The 9406-nt window shown below is 42.5% G+C and overlaps 1 protein-coding gene across 1 annotated transcript in view; it reads right to left on the reverse strand.

Moving 5' to 3' along the window:
- MTA3 (metastasis associated 1 family member 3) overlaps positions 1 to 9406 on the reverse strand; it is a 212038-nt gene extending 202632 nt beyond the window's left edge. The window contains exon 1 of the mRNA XM_032352843.1: positions 9214 to 9406. The gene's annotated coding sequence lies outside the window, so the exon portion shown is untranslated. The remainder of the gene's footprint in view (positions 1 to 9213) is intronic.

Below are 9406 nucleotides of genomic sequence, written 5' to 3' on the forward strand. Positions count from 1 at the left end.
GTTTCATCCATCACAATAGAAGCTAGTGGAAGGGTATAAAAAGCTTCTCAGTGTTCCTTTGCTCCGAAGATTTTTATTTGTGATTACTTTCCTCTGGAAAGAAAAAATCCTCCTTGGAAGACTGAAAGTACTAGCAAATGTTAAGCAGAGGGCAAGGTCCCTTGCAGGCATAGGAAGAGCCTATCTGAAGATAGGATCTGATGTCACTTGGCCACGTGGAGTTACAGTCGGCAATACATTTTAGCATTTTTTGCTGAGCCATAGCCTCTGTTCTCTGACCCAGGCCTTGGACAGGCTTATAGCAACCTAATTGCATCTGCTCTAAACCTCCTTTAAAAACTGTAAATCTTCCAGATTGCTGTATTTCCCAGCTTTCCACTAAAAGCATCCTTTTTGCTAACCTGGGAAAACGTGTTTTAGGGAAAACCAAGGCTGGGGTTTTGCCATAGAAGAGTACAGGATCACACAAACCAGAACTGGATGATTTCTATCTCCAGGTAAGAACTGGAGAAAAAAATAGCCCCTATTTTAAATCCTGTACCTCAGAGAAAAATGCAATTGCCGTTGAAGAGGGTATCAATTATTAAGTGTAGACTCAATGCTATTTTGGTTGCATCTACAATGAGAAGATCATTTCCAGGAATACCATACGCTTTGTTTCAGTCAACCCCAGCCCCAATCTTTTCTCTGAGGCAGAAATAATAGCACTGGGCATAAGGGGGAAGAGGGCTGGGGTTGTGGGGCTGGGAAATAAGATTGTTACAGGGACAGAAGGGTAAGGACAGCAGGTGTTTTTCAAAGCAGACTCCTAAACTAGTTAATTTTTGTTCATTAATGTTGATAAAGGCAGCCCTCTTCTTTGCAGAATGGATAGAACACAGTGGGGAACTTCCATTCATTTTGAAAATGTCTTTGATTTTTCTTGTGTGTAGAATCCTTTCTTGGGCTGTTTGAATCTGCCCTGTGATGTGGTAAGGGGCAAAGTGGGGGAATCCCTCTTTCTCTGCTTGGCTCTCCCACTTCCTTCCTGTCTGGGCTCAAAGCGTGCTTTGCTGGCAACCTTCTCTAGCTCATACTGGAACACCCAGTCCAGCAGTAACGTCTCTGAGATCTCAGTCTACCATGAGGGCAACAGCTTTTTACATTTCTTCCCATATTTTCTATAGTTCCCTGAGCCAAGACACACAGAACCTCCTGGATCCACATCCACATTCAGTCCCTTCTGGATAGTTTTATTTATTTTTCTGGTAATAATTTTGAAGTGTTTAGTTCAATCATGGCCAGTATTTATTTATTTATTTATATATTTTTTCTTGAAGCCTGTGGTCCACTTCCACAATATCTCCTTCCTCCAGGGACAGATATGGGTAGATGATGGCATCGGGACACAAGTAAAGCCAATTCCAGGAATTTTCCTAACGAAAGCACCTGCTAAGATGGGACTCTGAGGCTGACCCACGATTGGGGTCTGCTAAATGAGTGGGACTTCTGCAGTGTTTTAAATGCTAGGAAGCTGGCATACACTGTACATCCAGGGAAAACCATGCCAAGATCTTCTCTGCCAGTATGCCAACCATTTAACAAAATTGAAGTGGTTTTTCAGAAAAAGCCTGGGTTTTTCAAGTTGGTCATTTTTTTTTTTTTAAAGATTTTATTTATTTACTTGACAGAGAGAGAGACAGGGAGAGAGGGAACACAAGCAGGGGGAGTGGGAGAGAGAGGGAGAAGCAAGCTTCCCACCAAACCGGGAGTCCAGTGAGGGGCTCAATCCCAGGACTCTGGGATCATGACCTGAGCTGAAGGCAGATGTTTAACGACTGAGCCACCCAGACACCCCTCAAGTTGGTCATTTCTAACTTCATTGTTACTTATATACGGATACTGCCTATTCAGTACTCTATTTAGAATACTGTCTTTTTTTTTTAAAGATTTATTTATTTATTTATTTGACAGAGAGATGACAAGCAGGCAGAGAGGCAGGCAGAGAGAGGGGAGGAAGCAGGCTCCCTGCTGAGCAGAGAGCCCGATGCGGGGCTCGATTCCAGGACCCTGGGATCATGACCTGAGCCGAAGGCAGCGGCTTAACCCACTGAGCCACCCAGGCGCCCCTATTTAGAATACTATTTTAATCAGTAATAGTCATTAATTTCCTTATTCAACAGTTACTGAGCTTCAGCAAGGAGCCCAGTACTCTTCTAGATGCTGGGGACATTGCTGTGAACCAGTGCCAGGGTCCCCGTTCTCAGAGGGAGTGAGCACAGTCTGGTGGGGAAACAGATGATGAACAAGTAACAGGTGAATGAACAAGATGATTTTTTATAGTGATAAGGGAATAAGAAAGTAGGTTGATAGGCTAGCATGGGTGGTAGGGAAGGCCTCTTCGAGGAAATGACCTTTGAACTGAGACCTGAGAAAGAACAAGTCAGCCACATAATGCTCTGGGGTCAGAATGTTCTAAGCAGAGGGAGCAGCAGGTTCATGGCCCCAGATTAACTGAGAGAGGGAGGACACAGCAAGAATTGGCCTGAGGGAAAAGAGAATTTGGTAAGAGGATATGTGCTGAGATATTCTTCTTTTTTTAACTTTTTTTTTTTTTTTTAAAGATTTTATTTATTTATTTTACAGAGAGAAATCACAAGTAGATAGAGAAGCAGGCAGAGAGAGAGAGAGGAAAGCAGGCTCCCTGCCGAGCAGAGAGCCCGATGCGGGACTCGATCCCAGGACCCTGAGATCATGACCTGAGCCGAAGGCAGCGGCTTAACCCACTGAGCCACCCAGGCGCCCTTTTTTTTAACTTTTTTAAAAAAATTTTTAAAATATTTAAAAAAAAAATTTTTTTTTTAAATATTTTTTAAAAAATATTATTTAAAAAATATTTTATTTATTTATTTAACAGAGAGAGAGAGAGAGAGAGAGAGAGAGAAACAGCTGAGAGAGGGGATATAAGCAGGGGGAGTGGGAGAGGGAGAAGCAGGCTTCCTGCCCAGCAAGATGGCTGATGTGGCGCTCTATCCCAGGACTCTGGATCATGACCTGAGCTGAAGGCAGCTACTTAATGACCAAAAAAAAAAAAAAAACAAAAACCCATTTTTTTTTTTTTTAAATTGCAAACATAATCCTTGAACTCCATTAAAAAAAAAAGACAAAAGGTTTATAACCAGTAACAAGTAGGTCTCATATTTAACCATTCACTCTCCCAGTTCCTTGAGCAGGAAGGAATCACCTATAACTTTATTTTATGTATCTTTTCAGAAGCCTTATCATTTATCCGTATTTATATACATGTATCTTAAGTATAAAGTAGGAATAATTTAACTCATAGTGTAGTACCTAGACTTTGTTTAGCAATTTGACTTAGTAACTTTTTTTTTGTTTGTTTAAGATTTCGCTTATTTATTTATTTGACAGACAAAGAGACACAGAGAGAGAGGGAACATGAGCAGGGGGAATAGGAGAGGGAGAAGCAGGCTTCCTACTGAGCAGGGAGCCCGATGTGGTGATGCCAGGACCCCGGGATTATGACCTGAGCCAAAGGTAGATGTTTAACGACTGAACCACCCAGATGCCCCATTAGTAACTTTAAAAAAAATATTTTTAAGTAATCTGTACACCCAACGTGGGGTTTGAACTCACAACCCCGAGGCCAAGAATTGCATGCTCCACCAACAGAGCCAGGCAGGCACCCTGACTCATACAGGTTCTATATGAACCTGTATGAACAACAGTATTAGGTTCATGGACATGCTCTATTATTTAAATAACCAGTTTCCTAATTATAGACATTTAGGTAGTTTCTAGACTTCTGCTATTGAAAACAATGCAACAGTCCTTAAATGTACGTCTTTACAAAGTACATGAATTTATTTGTAGGATAAATGGCTGATGTTTCAATTGTGGGACTACTAGGTGTGTGCATTTAAAGTTGTGGGTTTTTTAAAAATTTTTTTCAAAGATTTTATTGATTTATTTGACAGACAGAGATCACAAGTAGGCAGTGAGGCAGGCAGAAAGAGAGGGGGAAGCAGGCTCCCTGCTGAGCAGAGAGCCTGATGTGGGGCTTGACCCCAGGACCCTGAGATTATGACCGGAGCCGAAGGCAGAGGTCCAACCCACCGAGCCACCCAGGCACTCGCGTATGTAAAGTTTTTTTGTTTTTGTTTTTTTAAAGATTTTATTCATTTATTTGACAGGCAGAATTCACAAGCAGGCAGAGAGGCAGGCAGAGAGAGAGAGGTGGAAGCAGGCTCCCAGCTGAGCAGAAAGCCCAACGTGGGGCTGTATCCCAGGACCCTGGGATCATGACCTGAGCCAAAGGCAGAGGCTTTAACCTACTGAGCCACCCAGGTGCCCCTGCATTTAAAGTTTTAATAGACATGGTCAAATGTGTGCTGAGCTTTTTTATATTCTGGAGAAATGAGAGGGCCTCTTTATGATAGACATTGTGAAAAAGTGCATTTGGGTCTGGTCTGAAGGAAAAATTGTCAACATTCAAGAATAAGCTTAAAGGAAGTTCAAAGTTTAAAATTTTTGTTTTTGTATTATGGACAATTTCAAATGAACACAAAGAGGGAGAGATTAATATCAGGAACTCCCACACTCAGCTTCAATAATTATCAACTCACAGCTCATCTTGCTTCATCTGCATCCTCAATCCACTTGCCCCTGCCCTTGATTGTTTTGAAGCAAATATCAGACATTATATCCTCTCCTGCTTAAATATTTCAGGGTACAAAAAAGTGACTTTTTCTTAAAGATTTTGTTTGCTTGACAGAGAGAGAGCGTGTGCGTGAGCATGAGCACAAGAAGGGGGAGCAGCAGAGGCAGAGGGAGAAGCAGGCTCTCTGCTGAGCAGGGAGCCTGATGCGGGGCTCCATCCCAGGACCTTGATCCCAGGATCCCGGATTGCGACCCGAACCCAAGGCAGATGCTTAAACAACTGAGCCACCCAGGTGTCCCTGAAAGTGACTTTTTGAAGATCAGTTATCTTGTAGAATGACCCTCATTCAAGATCTGTCATTATGTTGTCTCTGGATTAACCTACTCTTGCCTCCCCCAGCCCCCTCCTCCAGGGGTATGTGATACTTTGCAGAGAAGGGAGTCAGTGGTGAGACAGCATGGCAGGTAAAAGAGAGTTCACATGACTTTGGGTTTGGGTACTGGGTCTAGTGCTTCCTAGTAGCTGTGCGTCCTTGAGCAAGTTCAACCTCTTGAAGCCTCATTTCCTTATGTGGACAATGAGGGTTACAGTAAGACGTTTTTATGGAAAGCTGAGCTTGTGGTGCCACACAGAAAGGGCTCTTAGTCACAGTAAAGAGCAAGTCACAGAAAGGGCTCTTAGTCACAGTAAGGAGCAAGGTGGGGACAAGGGACCATTACATCACAACCCAGCAGAGTAGCACCAGAGTGAGGGCTGGGTGGAGATAAAGGAGAAGGGCCATTCCGTAAATGGCACCAAAAAGGTTTTTGCTTTTAACGATGAAGAGTAGACGAATATGCCACCCCAAAATATGCCACTTTGGCATAAGGATTATTTTGAGCTAAAAGCACTTACAAAAACAGATACAAGAAGGGTGCTCCGACCCTCCCGCCTTTTCTTCCTTAAAGCAGGAGATGAACCTCCACATGGAAGATATCCTCCCTGTACTAGGAGGTTAAGTACCATTGTTATCATCTCTCAGAAGCTGAGGCTAAGAGAATTCTGTACAAGCAGACTTTGTCAAAAGAATTCCTATCTTCCTTTCACCTCCCCATATATGTTAGTTACTTTTCTGCAACTGCCTTTCTTCGCTCAACCTACTACAAAAGCATTTAGGTTCTGCCACTTCTCTCTGTCTTCATTTCCTCAGGATGGCTCCTGGGTCACATAAAATTTAAATAAATGTATGTGCGTGCCTTTCTCTGTTAATCTGACACATCAACCTAATTCGCAGGCCCAGTCGAAAACTCTAAGAGATGAGAGGTAAAATTTTGCCTCCCTTGTAATGATTATACAGTGACCCTCTCCAAGCAGGAAATTTAAGGAAGATAGTGTTCTTTTTGCTTTCATCAAAGCATGAAGCACCCTGGAGCAGAGAATAAGGCAAGGGCCTTGGTATAGGATAGGGGTGACTCTCTCTTCTGGCTTCTCACCTTTAAGAATGGGATGTATAAGTTGGGGTGGTTCTGAGGGCAGGTTATTAAAAGCTGCAGCTTTACCTTCTACTTGAGTAATTGTGCATAGCAGGTGAAGTCATTAGAGTCATTTATATAAAATCAGAGACACTGGAAGACTAAGTTTCCATGGAAAAAGCTGACTTTTTGAAGCCTCCACTGCTTCTGCAGATGGGGAGAAATAAGCCGGTGAAACCATAAACACTTAGAAATACGAATTAACGGCAGAGTGAGAGCTTTTCATTTTTGTTATTATTTATTTATTTATTTTTAAGTAGGCTCCACACCCAGTGTGGAACCCAACGTGGGGCTTGAACTCGTGATCCTGAGATCAAGACCGGAGCTGAAATCAGCAGTTGGACGCCTAATGGACTGAGCCACCCAGGTGCTCCAAGGGCCAGGGGTTTTTAAAGCAGAGTCGGTTCGTGAAAAGCAAAGATGGATAGTGCCCACAAGGTATTTCAACTTACTGACCTTTGGGACAGGGTGCTCAGAGTTCCTGAGCTCAACCAGTTGTACAATGCGAAACTATGGAAGAATGTGTAATCTTTTTTTTTTTTTTTAAGATTTTATTTATTTATTTGATAGACAGAGATCACAAGTAGGCAGAGAGGCAGGCAGAGAGAGAGGAGGAGAAAGCAGGCTCCCTGCTGAGCAGACAGCCCGATGTGGGGCTCGATCCCAAGACTCTGAGATCAAGACCTGAGCCGAAGGCAGAGGCTTAACCCTCTGAGCCACCCAGGCGCCCCAAGAATGTGTATTCTGCCAGAATTGCCAGCATGAGGGTCACAACTTTTCACTGAATTTTTGATGTCTCAGGTTACTATTTGCGACTGGTCACATCCTTAGATGCATGGACTTATATTTGTTTAGAACCCAGGAATGAGAAGGGGCGTGGCTTGACTGGGCTACGGGAAGTACACACGGAGTGTGATTTGGTCAGTATCATTCACTGAGCCATATACCACCCCCACATCCCCTCATTCAACCCTCATACCACCCCGTGATATATTCTTATTACCTCCATTCTATGGATGAGAAGACTGAGGCTCAAAGAATTTATTCCTGGTCACTTAGCCAATAAGTTGCGTAGCCAGAATTTGAATCTAGGGAGGGCCCTAATAACCAGTTTGGAATCCCTTATACAAACACTTTGTAATTTTATAGATCTACAGTCCTTTTAGGCTCTAAACTTGAGGAACGGCTTGATGAACATGAACAGAAGAACTGCCTAGTGGTGAGAGATCAGATGGAAGGTTGAGGCCGCAAGGCAGGCCCCGCAGATGGAGGGACCGGGGTCTGGAACTAGAAAACCTCATTGCAGCCTGGTCTTGACGACGATGCTAAGGGGAACCGAGCCACATCTCTCCAGTTACAGTCGCATCTCAGGAAACTTGTTACTCCTGCCTAAATAAAGGTTGATAATTTGAGACTAGAAAATCTCCCGGTTCTTTCAAACTCTAAAATTCTGCCTGGTGCCTTTAAATTTTAATGCATTCTAAAGATTTATATATGAAGGCCCCAAATGTCATCCAGAATCCAGGAAAGAATTTAGATGAAATGATTCTCCACATAATCTTCTCAAAGTACAAAGGAACAGAATTTTAAATAATTCTATGAACAGTTTTTAAGAATACTTTCTAAACCGGATTATATTGAGACAAGCCAATCATTTCTGCATCTTGCTGTTCCGTGTAAGGAGGATTTTTTAGTGGAAAAAAAAAAGAACATGATTTGGGTATTGCTACTGTAGTAGTGGTTGATGATATTAAAATCAAATAAACATATTACTTTGAAACAAATGAAGTTATTTAAACCTATCTCTCTAAAAATTTTTATGAAAACATACCCAGGAGGCACAAATTATATTATCATCAAATTAATTTGTTTTCTAAGCTCAAATTTATTTTAAAAAGTGACATTTCTTCAACAGACTTTAAAGGCATTTTAGATAGGGAACACAGGAAATAAATAACGTTGGAGCAAATAATCAACGAAATAGTTGTTCTGTGTTCTGTTGCTGAGATGCTTCGAGAAAGTATTTTTAACAACTCCCGGAGGAACTGGCTCTCGCTGGTGGGAAGCTAGGCTCTTTTCTCCGCTTACATTTGCAAACTTTTCTCCATCCTCATATCCTATTACAAATCCATTTCAAGCCCTGCTGAGTCCTGGTCTCCCTGATTCTCAAAACAGACCCTTCCTCAAAAAAAAAAAAAAAAAAAAAAAAAAAAAAAAAAAAAAAAAGGGTGGGGGCAGGGCAGGGAGAGGGAAAAAAAAAGAAAGACCTGACTCTTCCTCATGTACAAAGATTTGGGGATGAGGTTCCCATTCCCGCATTGCAAAAATGGTCTTCTCCATAGAATAAACTAAAGGGCAAAAGAATCTTTCTGATTAAAGCTTTCATCAAGCCATTTCTATTATTAAAACCTTCGGCGTCCCATTACTTACACTTTGAAATCTAAATTCTGCTGTGGAGATCCGGGTCCTCAGAGCCAAGCAAATGCATTAGCTTTCCTTTGAGACTCTAATTCTTTACATCTGAGTTTCGGCTATTTGGAATGCTTTTCTGCCCTTTCTCTCTGCCAGCACATGACCATCACCTCCTTCCGCGCTATCTTGAAACTCATTCCTTTCAGGATGTTTTCCTGGGTTAGTAGCTACTTTGCAAATACACACCTTTTGTTTTTGAGCTTTTAATCACATTAAATGCTCTTAAGATAAATTATCCAAGCCCAGGGATAAACAACACATAGAGATTTCCATTCTTTAAGAAACCACCCAGAGTGATTTTACTTTGAGAAGAGGGACAGCACTTCAATTTTTAGGTGTCTGCTTTTCAGCTAGGAATCCGCAATAGAATCAAAGCAAAATGACTCTTTAGGGTGACCTCTAGTGGGCATGGGACAATCCTACAAAATTATGGAAAGTGAAGGGCGAAGAAAACCCTTCCCAGTAACCAGCTGGGTTACTCTGAGGTCAGATGACCGCATCTCATCCCACCCCACCCTTATTTTTTCTTCCAGCATTTGTTTTGCATTTAACATAGTTTGCCTTACAACTCACCTGTTTCGCCTCTGGCGGGCACGGCGCGGGCTGGGCTGCGGGTGTCGGATGTCGGATGTCGTTTAAAATAACCCCTGCCCGTGGAACCCACTGCCTGGGCATAGACCGGAGCGCAGGAGAGTTGGCTCTGAGGAGCCTTAAAGGTCTTTTCGAGCTCTGAGAGCCGGTGCTGCAGCCGGCTCTGGGGTGCATA

This window comes from Mustela erminea, chromosome 7 (assembly GCF_009829155.1).
Source record: "Mustela erminea isolate mMusErm1 chromosome 7, mMusErm1.Pri, whole genome shotgun sequence".
In the NCBI taxonomy this organism is placed as follows: domain Eukaryota; kingdom Metazoa; phylum Chordata; class Mammalia; order Carnivora; family Mustelidae; genus Mustela; species Mustela erminea.